Source organism: Cervus canadensis, chromosome 2 (assembly GCF_019320065.1).
Source record: "Cervus canadensis isolate Bull #8, Minnesota chromosome 2, ASM1932006v1, whole genome shotgun sequence".
Lineage (NCBI taxonomy): Eukaryota > Metazoa > Chordata > Mammalia > Artiodactyla > Cervidae > Cervus > Cervus canadensis.
In genome coordinates, this window is record NC_057387.1 from 61,362,762 (window position 1) to 61,372,495 (window position 9,734).

The 9,734-nt window shown below is 34.4% G+C and overlaps 1 non-coding gene across 1 annotated transcript; it reads right to left on the reverse strand.

The window, feature by feature from the left end:
* Positions 1-6,511: 6,511 nt before the first annotated feature.
* Positions 6,512-6,618, reverse strand: LOC122437449. Its single transcript, XR_006268274.1, has one exon. It is a non-coding gene; the product is annotated as a U6 spliceosomal RNA (small nuclear RNA).
* Between the last annotated feature and the right edge of the window lie 3,116 nt (positions 6,619-9,734).

Sequence of the window (9,734 nt, forward strand, 5' to 3'; positions counted from 1 at the left end):
ATTTATTGTTCCAACCCTTGCATGAATAATCCCTTGATATCTCCAATTTTAGTATGTGTGCTGCTGAAGAGACAACTTACAATTCTGTTGTCAGTTGCTCAGTCATGTCCAACTCTATGCGACCCCATTGGACTGTAGCTTGCTGGGCTCTTCTGTCCATGGAATTCTCCAGGCAGGAATACTGGGGTGGGTAGTCATTCCCTTCTCCATCAGATCTTCTGGACCCAGGGATTGAACCTGTGTCTCTCACATTGCAGGCAGACTCTTTATCTGCTAAGCCATGAGGCTTCTGAACTGTGGTGTTTGAGAAGACTCTTGGGAGCCTCTTGGACTGCAAGGAGATCAAGTCAGTCAATCCTAAAGGAAATAAGTTCTGAATACTCATTGGAAGGACAGATGCTGAAGCTGAAACTACAATACTTGGGCCACCTGATGCGAAGAACTAACTCCTTAGAAAAGACCATGATTTTGGGAAAGATTGAAGGCATGAGGAGAAGGGGATAACAGAGGATGAGATAATTGGATGGAATCACAACTCAATGGACATGAGTTTGAGCATGCTCCAGGATTGATGATGGACAGGGAAGCCTGGCATGCTGCACTCCATGGGGTCGCAAAGAGTTGGTCATGACTGAGCAACTGAAATGAACTGATCTCCAATTTTCTTGAAGAGATCTCTAGTCTGTCCTATTCTATCATTTTCCTCTATTCCTTTATATTGTTGATTGAAGAATGCCTTCTTAACTCTATTTGCTATTCTCTGGAACTCTGCTTTCAGTTGGATATATCTTTCCCTTTCTCCTTTGCCTTTTGCCTCTCTTCTTTCCTCAGGTATTTGTAAACCCTCAGATGACCAATTTGCCTTCTTGCATTTTTTTTTCTTTGGGATGGTTTTGGTCACTGCCTCCTATACAATGTTACAGACCTCCATCAATAATTCTTCAGATACTCTATCTACCAAGTCTAATCCCTTGAATTTATTTGTCACCCCCACTGTATAAAAGTGTATAAAGTATAAATGTAAAGTGACACTGTATAAAGTGTCACCCCCATTTTATTTTCTTTTTTTAATTTATTTTTATTAGTTGGAGGTTAATTACTTTACAATATTCTAGTGGGTTTTGCCATACATTGACATGAATCAGCCATGGGTTTACATGTGTTCCCCATCCTGAACCCCCCACCCATCTCCCTCCCCATCCCATCCCTCTGGGTCTTCCCAGTGCACCAGCCCTGAGCACTTGTCTCATGCATCCAACCTGGACTGGTGATCTGTTTCACACTTGATAATATATATGTTTCAATGCTATTCTCTCAGATCACCCCACCCTCACCTTCTCCCGTAGAGTCCAAAAGTCTGTTCTATACATCTGTGTCTCTTTTTCTGTCTTGCATATAGGGTTATCTTTGAGCTCAAAATCACTGCAGATGGTGACCGCAGCCATGAAATCAAAAGATGCTCACTCCTTGGAAGAAAAGCTATGACAAACCTAGACAGCATATTAAAAAACAGAGACATTGCTTTGTCAACAAAGGTCTGCATAGTCAAAGCTATGGTTTTTCCAGTAGTCATGTACGGAGGTGAGAGTTGGACTATAAAGAAAGCTGAGCACTGAAGAATTGATGCTTTTGATATATGGTGTTGGAGAAAACTCTTGAGAGTCCCTTGGAATGCAAGGAGATCAAACCAGCCAGTCCTAAAGGAAACCAGTCCTGAATATTGATTGGAAGGACTGATGCTGAAGCTGAAACTCTAATACTCTGGTCACCTGATGCAAAGAACTGACTCATTTGAAAAGACCCTGATGCTGGGAAAGATTGAAGGCAGGAGAAGAGGATGACAGAGGATGAGATGTTTGGATCGCATCACCTACTTGATACACATGAATTTGAGCAAGCTCTGAGAGTTGGTGATGGCCAGGGAAGCCTGATGTGCTGCAGTCCATGGGATCATAAATGTCATATACAACTGAGTGACTGAACTGAACTGTATAAGGGATTTGATTTAGGTCATACATGAATGGCCTAGTGGTTTTTCTTACTGACTTCAATTTTGCAATATGGAGTTCATAAGCTGAACCACAGTCAGCTGAGGTTCTTGTTTTCACTGACTTCTAGAGCTTCTCCAACTCCAGCTGCAAAGACCATAATCAATTTGATATAGTATTGACCATCTGATGAGGTTCATGTGTAGAGTTGTCTTTTGGATTGCTGGAAAAGAGTATTTGTTATAACCAGCATGTTATCTTGACAAAACTTTTAAACCTTTGTCCTGTTTCATTTTGTACTCAAAGGCCAAACTTGACTGTTATTCAGGGTAGCTCTTTACTTTCTACATTTCATTCCAATCCCCTTTGATGAAAAGGACATGTTTTGTTTTTGTTTTTGTTTTTGTTTTTTGGTGTTAGTTCTAGAAAGTGTTGTAGGTCTTCATAGAACCAGTCAACTTCAGCTTCTTTGGCATAATGATTGGGGTGTAGACCTGGATTACTGTATGTCAAATGATTTTCTTGGAAATGAACCAAGATAATCCTGTTGTTTTTGAGGTTGCACCCAAGTACCACATTTCAGACTCTTTTGTTGGGAAAGCCTATAGTTTCACTGTCTTAAGTATCTGAAATGTGAGCATAATCCAGTATTGTTTCCAAACACTCCCTTCTTTCTCAAGATTTAGATGTTAATAAACAAATGAAGGTTGGTTTTAGAAATCTAGATTTGTGATCTTATTTGTTATTATACTTCAGGAGTCTCCTAGTTTGATTTCATTTATAAGAATAACTTAATTGGGCCAGGTAATAAACTTCACTCAATGGAGGTAATTCACTGACTCCAAAAAGTGTAGATAATATAAATCATGTTTCAAATTGGTGTCCTATTATTTCATAACATCTAGATTTAAATTCTTTGTGGTTTGGCAGTACAATAATTCCTTTCACATGTTACGAAATCATGCAAGGTGTCCTTTAAAAGCCTAGGCAAAATATATTGTTTCTCTCTCTCTTTTTTTTTTTTTTTTCATTTCCCACATAATACAGTCTTCCTAACTAAATAGGTATTCTCAAATTCCCACATATTTTGGGGAGATGATTTAATTTTTTAGGAGGGGAACAATTTTGATCACCTTGATATTTCAGTTTTAAAACTTTAGAAAAAATTTTGAAATGCTAAAATATCTCCAATTCTGATAACCTTGAAAACATTCTAAGAAAGAAAATCTAACATTATATCTGGCTTTGGGCTTCCCTGGTGGCTCAGATGGTAAAGAATCTGCCTGCAATGTGAGAGATCTGGGTTTGATCCCTAGGTTGGGAAGATCCCCTGGAGGAGAGCATGGCAACCTCCTCCAGCATTCTTGCCTAGAGAATCCACATGGACAGAGGTGGCCAACAGTCCGTGGAGTCTCAAAGATTTGGACATAACTGAGCAACTAACCACATAGCACATATCTGGCTTTAATTATTAAAAATTTGCCTTGTTCAGTGTTTTTCAAGAGATTTTCTTTTGGAAAACTGCAAATTAATTAAAAAGCATTTGTATTGCTAGTATTGCCTAAATTAATTAAATCAAGAAAAATTAACATCTAAGATATCACTTCCCAGGTGGCACTAGTGGTAAAGAACCCACCTGCCAATGCAGGAGACTTAAGAGACCCAGGTTGATCCCTGGATCAGGAAGATCCCCTGGAGGAGGCCATAGCAACCCACTCCAGTATTCTTGCCTGGGGAAACCCATGGACTGAGGAGCCTGGCTGGCTACAGTCCATTGAGTTGCAGAGAGTCAGACACAACTGAAGCTACTTAGCTTGCAAGATATGGACATACGTTTTTACAGACTTACCACATGGAAGTTGTGCTTTTTTACAAGAAAGAGGTGCTAATGTCAAGGAGAAAAAATAGTGAGAATTTTATGTATGTTCTTTTCCAATGAGCTAGCACACTCTAATCACATTTAATCAATTCTTGCCTCTAGTTTATTTCAGTCTATTATTCACACAAAGGCAACCTGATGATTTTCTTTTCATTATTTTATAGTAACATTAATGGTGAAAGCATATTATCTATTAATGACATATTCCTCAAAAATTAAAACTTCCATTTTAGATACATATTGCAATATTTCATATAATGTTTATGTTACTACCTCTTCCTTTATTTAATTCAATTTTGTAACAATCTAATAGAGAATGTTGACATGTATACATTTGTGTGGATTTACTAATAGTGTGGTGAGGTCTGTAAAACGTAACAGATATTTGTTTTCAATTGTGCTATACTTCTACCAAGTTATTGATTAAAGTGAAATCAAGAAGTGACATTAATATCTTACATAAACCACTTCCCAGAATAAGAAAGAAGATGAGCAAATTAGTCTTCATATCCCCCAGTAAAATTCAGGCAAGATTGATTTTATCTAAACTTTTCAGAGGCAAGATTTTTTGTAGATGTTCAATTACAATATTGTCATTTTCCTGTACTACATATTGTATTTACAAAATGAATATTATGAATATTTCAAATAAAACATAAGCAGTAATATAATTTATATGCAGCATTATATTTTACTTGCAAAACTGTCAGATACTTTCACTACAGTTATGAAATATATCTGATGAATATCCTTTGTATTATTTAAAGTTTAGAGTAAAAATGAATAATGTTTATTTGATTATACTTTAGTGCTAAGATGAATGAATATTAAACTCCAATTTCTATGCAAAAAAGAATCAGATCCAGAAAAACTCTACTCCTTATAGTAAGCTCCCTGTAAAATACAGAATATTGAGCTCAGATCAAAACATGGGTTTTGAAATACAATATACAATATTTATTTTGCATGTATTCATTTATTTTAACTTGCAATTCTAAAAGCAGTGAGACTCAAGATATAAAATACTCTCCCTAATTGAACTATCTATTTTATAGTGGGTAGGAAGAGAATGAGAATGAAAGCCAGGATGAACACACAATAATATTAATCTTAAAATTTTCATAAAGTTTATGCCTTCCTCAGAGAACCAAATGCAGAAGTATTTCTGCTTTAAAAAAATGATGTAAACAAAACCACAAACATGATCCTTCAATTTAAATCAATAAATATCAATTATATATTTACTTTGGAGAACTAGGGAATCTTTCTCAAACTCAGAGTTGTTGAAAAGGTGATGTTTATAGTCATGAAACAAAAAATGTAAAGAAAAAATATCACCCAATTAAAAATTCAATGAAATCCCTAAAGGAAATCTGAGCAGAGATTGGTAGTCAGTCAAATCTATCGAACATTTACATATGCCTCTTTCAATGCATGTGATTGTTGTGTGTCTAACATGTACACTGATACACATGAGTTCAATTTTAACCATTCGTCTAAGAGTTCTTTCATTCATCAAATATTTACTGTCAGGTACTGTGCTATTTAATGTAGATACAATGATCAAAAACAGACATTTTCTTCTAAAGAAAGCAACAACAAACTCCTAACTGTTTATAAGGGCCCTGAGGTTTTCTCAAGATTTTGTATATTGTTTTTCTTTTTCACTTTCAGATCTACTTGTTTTTTTCCCCTCTTGGTCTCTTATAAGCAGTGAGGGACTTTAATCATTGTTCTTGAATTCAATCTGAGGATATTTAGCTTTTGATAAAGTAATTTACCAATTTAAAATTGTAAGTAATATTTATTGAAGTCTGACTATATTCAGGCACAGTTTTAAATTCTTTCCATGTATTAACTAAGTTGATCTTTGCTATAACACTTTGATATTAATATCATATTTCTCATACAAAATATGAGTAACTAAAACTGAGATACATTAAGCATCTCTCTCAAGGTCACTAGCTAGAAAGAGATAGAGCCAGAATCTAAAGCCACTCAGTCTGACTCAGAGCTGTGTAATCCTCCATCTTGTCATCTTGACTCCAAAAGTCATGAATAATTTGCATAATCTCAGACTATGCACAGATAATATATATGACAGATATGTATATATTAATTATAGAAAGTAAAATACAGTTATAACTGGTTTTTCTTTTTGTAAACTGTTTATATTTTATGATTTTATATATCCTTTTGTTTTACTATATTTTAGGATTTTTATTATGTAGTTTTGGCAGGAATCTTCAGTTTCAGACAGAATCTTGATTGCACCTGTTAGTAACCAAATCATTCTAAAATTTTCCTGCTGCAGGGAAAAGAGAACCCAGATCAAACTGGTTATTATAATATAGAGGATTCATCAGCTGATGTAACTGAAAAGTACAATAATAGATCACACTTCAGACATGTCCTATCATGGTCCTTGCTTCTGTTTTCCTGGTTCTCTCTGGTTTTTCCCCATGCTTTAGTTCTATCTTCATATTGGCTTTTCTCGAGACTCTTATAGTGACCTAGCACATAGCACCACTTAAAGAAATGACATTGTGACTTTATATTTTTAAAAAATCTCCACCGTTGCTTATATCATGTTTTTATTGTAACACCAATCTTTTTTTTTTTTTTCTTTTTCTTTTTTTTTTTAAAAAATATGGAACGCTTCACTAATTTGCGTGTCATCCTTGCACAGGGGCCATGCTAATCTTCTCTGCATCGTTCCAATTCCAGTATATGTGCTGCCGAAGCGAGCACCAATCTTTTAGTTTCAATTTTTCCAAAGCCATTCTCTTCTTATAATTATACATTATCTAAACTAATGTTAAATATATCATTGGTTTTCATTTTACAAGATAAAGTATTTAATTCATTTATTTTTCTTCAACCTCCACAAGTCATATCTGTTTTTAAAAATAATCTGGAATTGATATTCAGATTATGACTATTGCATTTTCATCATTTGCATTATATAACTTCTCTTTGAAGAATACTGTTTTTTAAATTTGCATCTATTTATGCAACATATTTAAAATATATATTTTAAGATGTTGACCTTTAAATATTAATCTTAATGTGTTAGAGTATTTCTAATATGGTTCTTAAATAAAAAGGGAAACACTTTTCTGGGAGACACAGTTTATTGTCTATGTGAAGGAGGAAACATGCAAGATGAGTCTGGAATCTTGTGTTGTGAGAAAGAAGTTAGTGTGTACTAACACATACACACACAATGGAGAAGGTATGTAAAATGGACAGAGGTACCAACGAAAAACCTCCTGATGGCCAAAGATAGAGCAATTTGAAAAATAAAGTAAATAAAGTAACAGTGGATGATAATCCAAAGTATAAAATAACTATGCATGTTTCTCACTGATGTGAATAAACAATTGATACATAAATAAAAGAGGGAGAATAGACAAATAACCCATGTAGAAAAATTCCAAATAATTTGTATAGATACAGCCCCTTCTGTGAGGTAAAGCATAATTCTGCACTCTTGAAATGTGGGCTACACATAGTGACTTTCTTCCAAAACATATAGGGGAAGAAAGAACTTTAGAGTAGAGAATCCTGACAAACACTCAGTAAGCTGACAAATAGAGGTTAATGTCAACAGTGAAAGTCATATTGATAGTAGGTACCCTTTATATCACATGAAAAAAATGACACTTTACCTTTTGGTTCTGATTGCCAAAAACATACAATTTTAGTTTTAACCATGAGAAACATAAGATAAATCCCAATTTAAAGACATTTTATTAAAAAAAAAAAATCTGACTAGTACTCCTTGACAGTCAAAGTTCATAGAAAGTAAGAAGTCTAAGAAGGTGTCACAGATAAGAGAACACTTAAAGGAGACGTGATAACTAAGTGTAATATATTCTGGAGAGGCTCCTGGAAGGGGAAAAGAACATTAGGTAAGAACTAAATTGTGGAATTTAGTTAATAATAAGATTGTTTCTTTAATTGTAAGTAAGATATCATGCTCACGTAAGATGTTAATAATATGAAAACTCAGTGTTCAGGTGTATGGGAACTCTCTACACTGCCAACACAATTTTTCTGTAAGTCTAAACCCAGTCTAAAATTAAAAAGCTATTTAATAAGATTTTATACAAATTTTTTGGTAGGTTTCCTCTTTAAAGTTCAATATAATAATGTGTCTGAATCACCACTGCAAATATCTGAAAATTAAAGTTAGGCCAGGAATCCTCAGGTTTTAGTCTTCGTACATTTTCAAGCAATGTTCTCCATTTAAAATATAAACATAAAGCAACTATTTTTGTTCAGTTTCTTTGATATATCAGAGCACTAAAATCCCTTAGTCAAAGTGGCGACTTCAGGGCTGGCAGTGGAATTTATATGGGAGCTATAAGAGGTCAATTTTTCTTTTCCACTAGACTTGAATCAGAGACACTGTGGCTAATACTTGCCACCCCAGCAGAACAGGAAAAAACACAGACAAACAGAAGTAAACTTTGCAAAAGAAGAAAACAATATTAGTCATATAGTTTATATCCTGATGTCGATCATATTTGAAACCTATACTTGGTCTTGTCAGTTTTCTTTTGCAAAAACTAGCTATGGCCTTTGCCCACAAAACACTATTACAGAGGATTTGTAGTTGAGGAAGAGAAAGAAGTTCCATCTATAGTTTGATGCTGTTTTCCTCAAAAATCTCATATTATTTCCATATTTAATAAAGTCAAGCTGTGTTTCTTACCTCTCATCTCTTGTCTTGTCACTTCACTTATCCTTTCTTCCTACTTTTCCCATTCATATTTATTTCTAATAAAAGAAAGTTGATTTGTCTCTTTTGCTCTGCTTTTATCTTGTCTTCCACCTCAAAAATCTTACTTTGTTACTTCGCTGAACAAGAACAGTTAACTGAAAAGAATTCCGGTGACAGTAGTTAAGATAGTACATTTTCAGTGGGAAGACCCAGAGGAATCGGGTGGAGAGGGAGGTGGGAGGGGGGATCGGGATGGGGAACACATGTAACTCCATGGCTGATTCATGTCAATGTATGACAAAACCCACTGCAATGTTGTGAAGTAATTAGCCTCCAACTAATAAAAATAAATAAAAAAAAAAAATAGTACATTTTCATCTTGCTTCATACTGTGTACTGTTGATTTACTTGGTTGTAATGATCAACATTATTTACAGTAGCCAAAATATGTCAGCAACCATAGTGTCCAGTAATAGATGAACGAATGAAGAAGATATATATATATAAACAATGGAATATTACTCAGCCATAAAATGAATGAAATCTGTGACAACATGCATAGATCTAGAAAGTATTATGCTACATGAAATAAGTCAAACAGAGAAAGACAAGTACTGTATTATTTCATTTAAATGTGGAATCTGAAAAGCAAAATAAATGAACAAACATGACTAATAGAAACAGTCATAAATACAGAGAACAGATGGTTGCCAGAGAGGAGAGGGGCTAGGCAGATGAAAGAAATAGGTGAGGAATATTAAGAAATACACACTTCTAGTTACAAAATAAATGAGTCACAGGCATGGAATATACAATGGGAATACAGTCAATAATTATGTACTCTCTTTGTATAGTGTTAGACAGTAACTAGAATTATAGCAGTGGTCATTTAAAATGTATACAAATATTGAATCACTATATTGTCTGCCAAAACATAACATAATATTCTAAGTCAACAACAGAACAAAAAACTCAAGAAAAAAATTTATGATTTGTTGTTACCAGAAGTAGGAGGTAGGGTGAGGGCAATTGGATGCAGGCAGCAAAAAGGCACAAACTTACAGCAATAACACAAACAAATACTAGGGATGTAATGTACAGCATAATATAATTAGCACTATTGGATATTATGTATGAA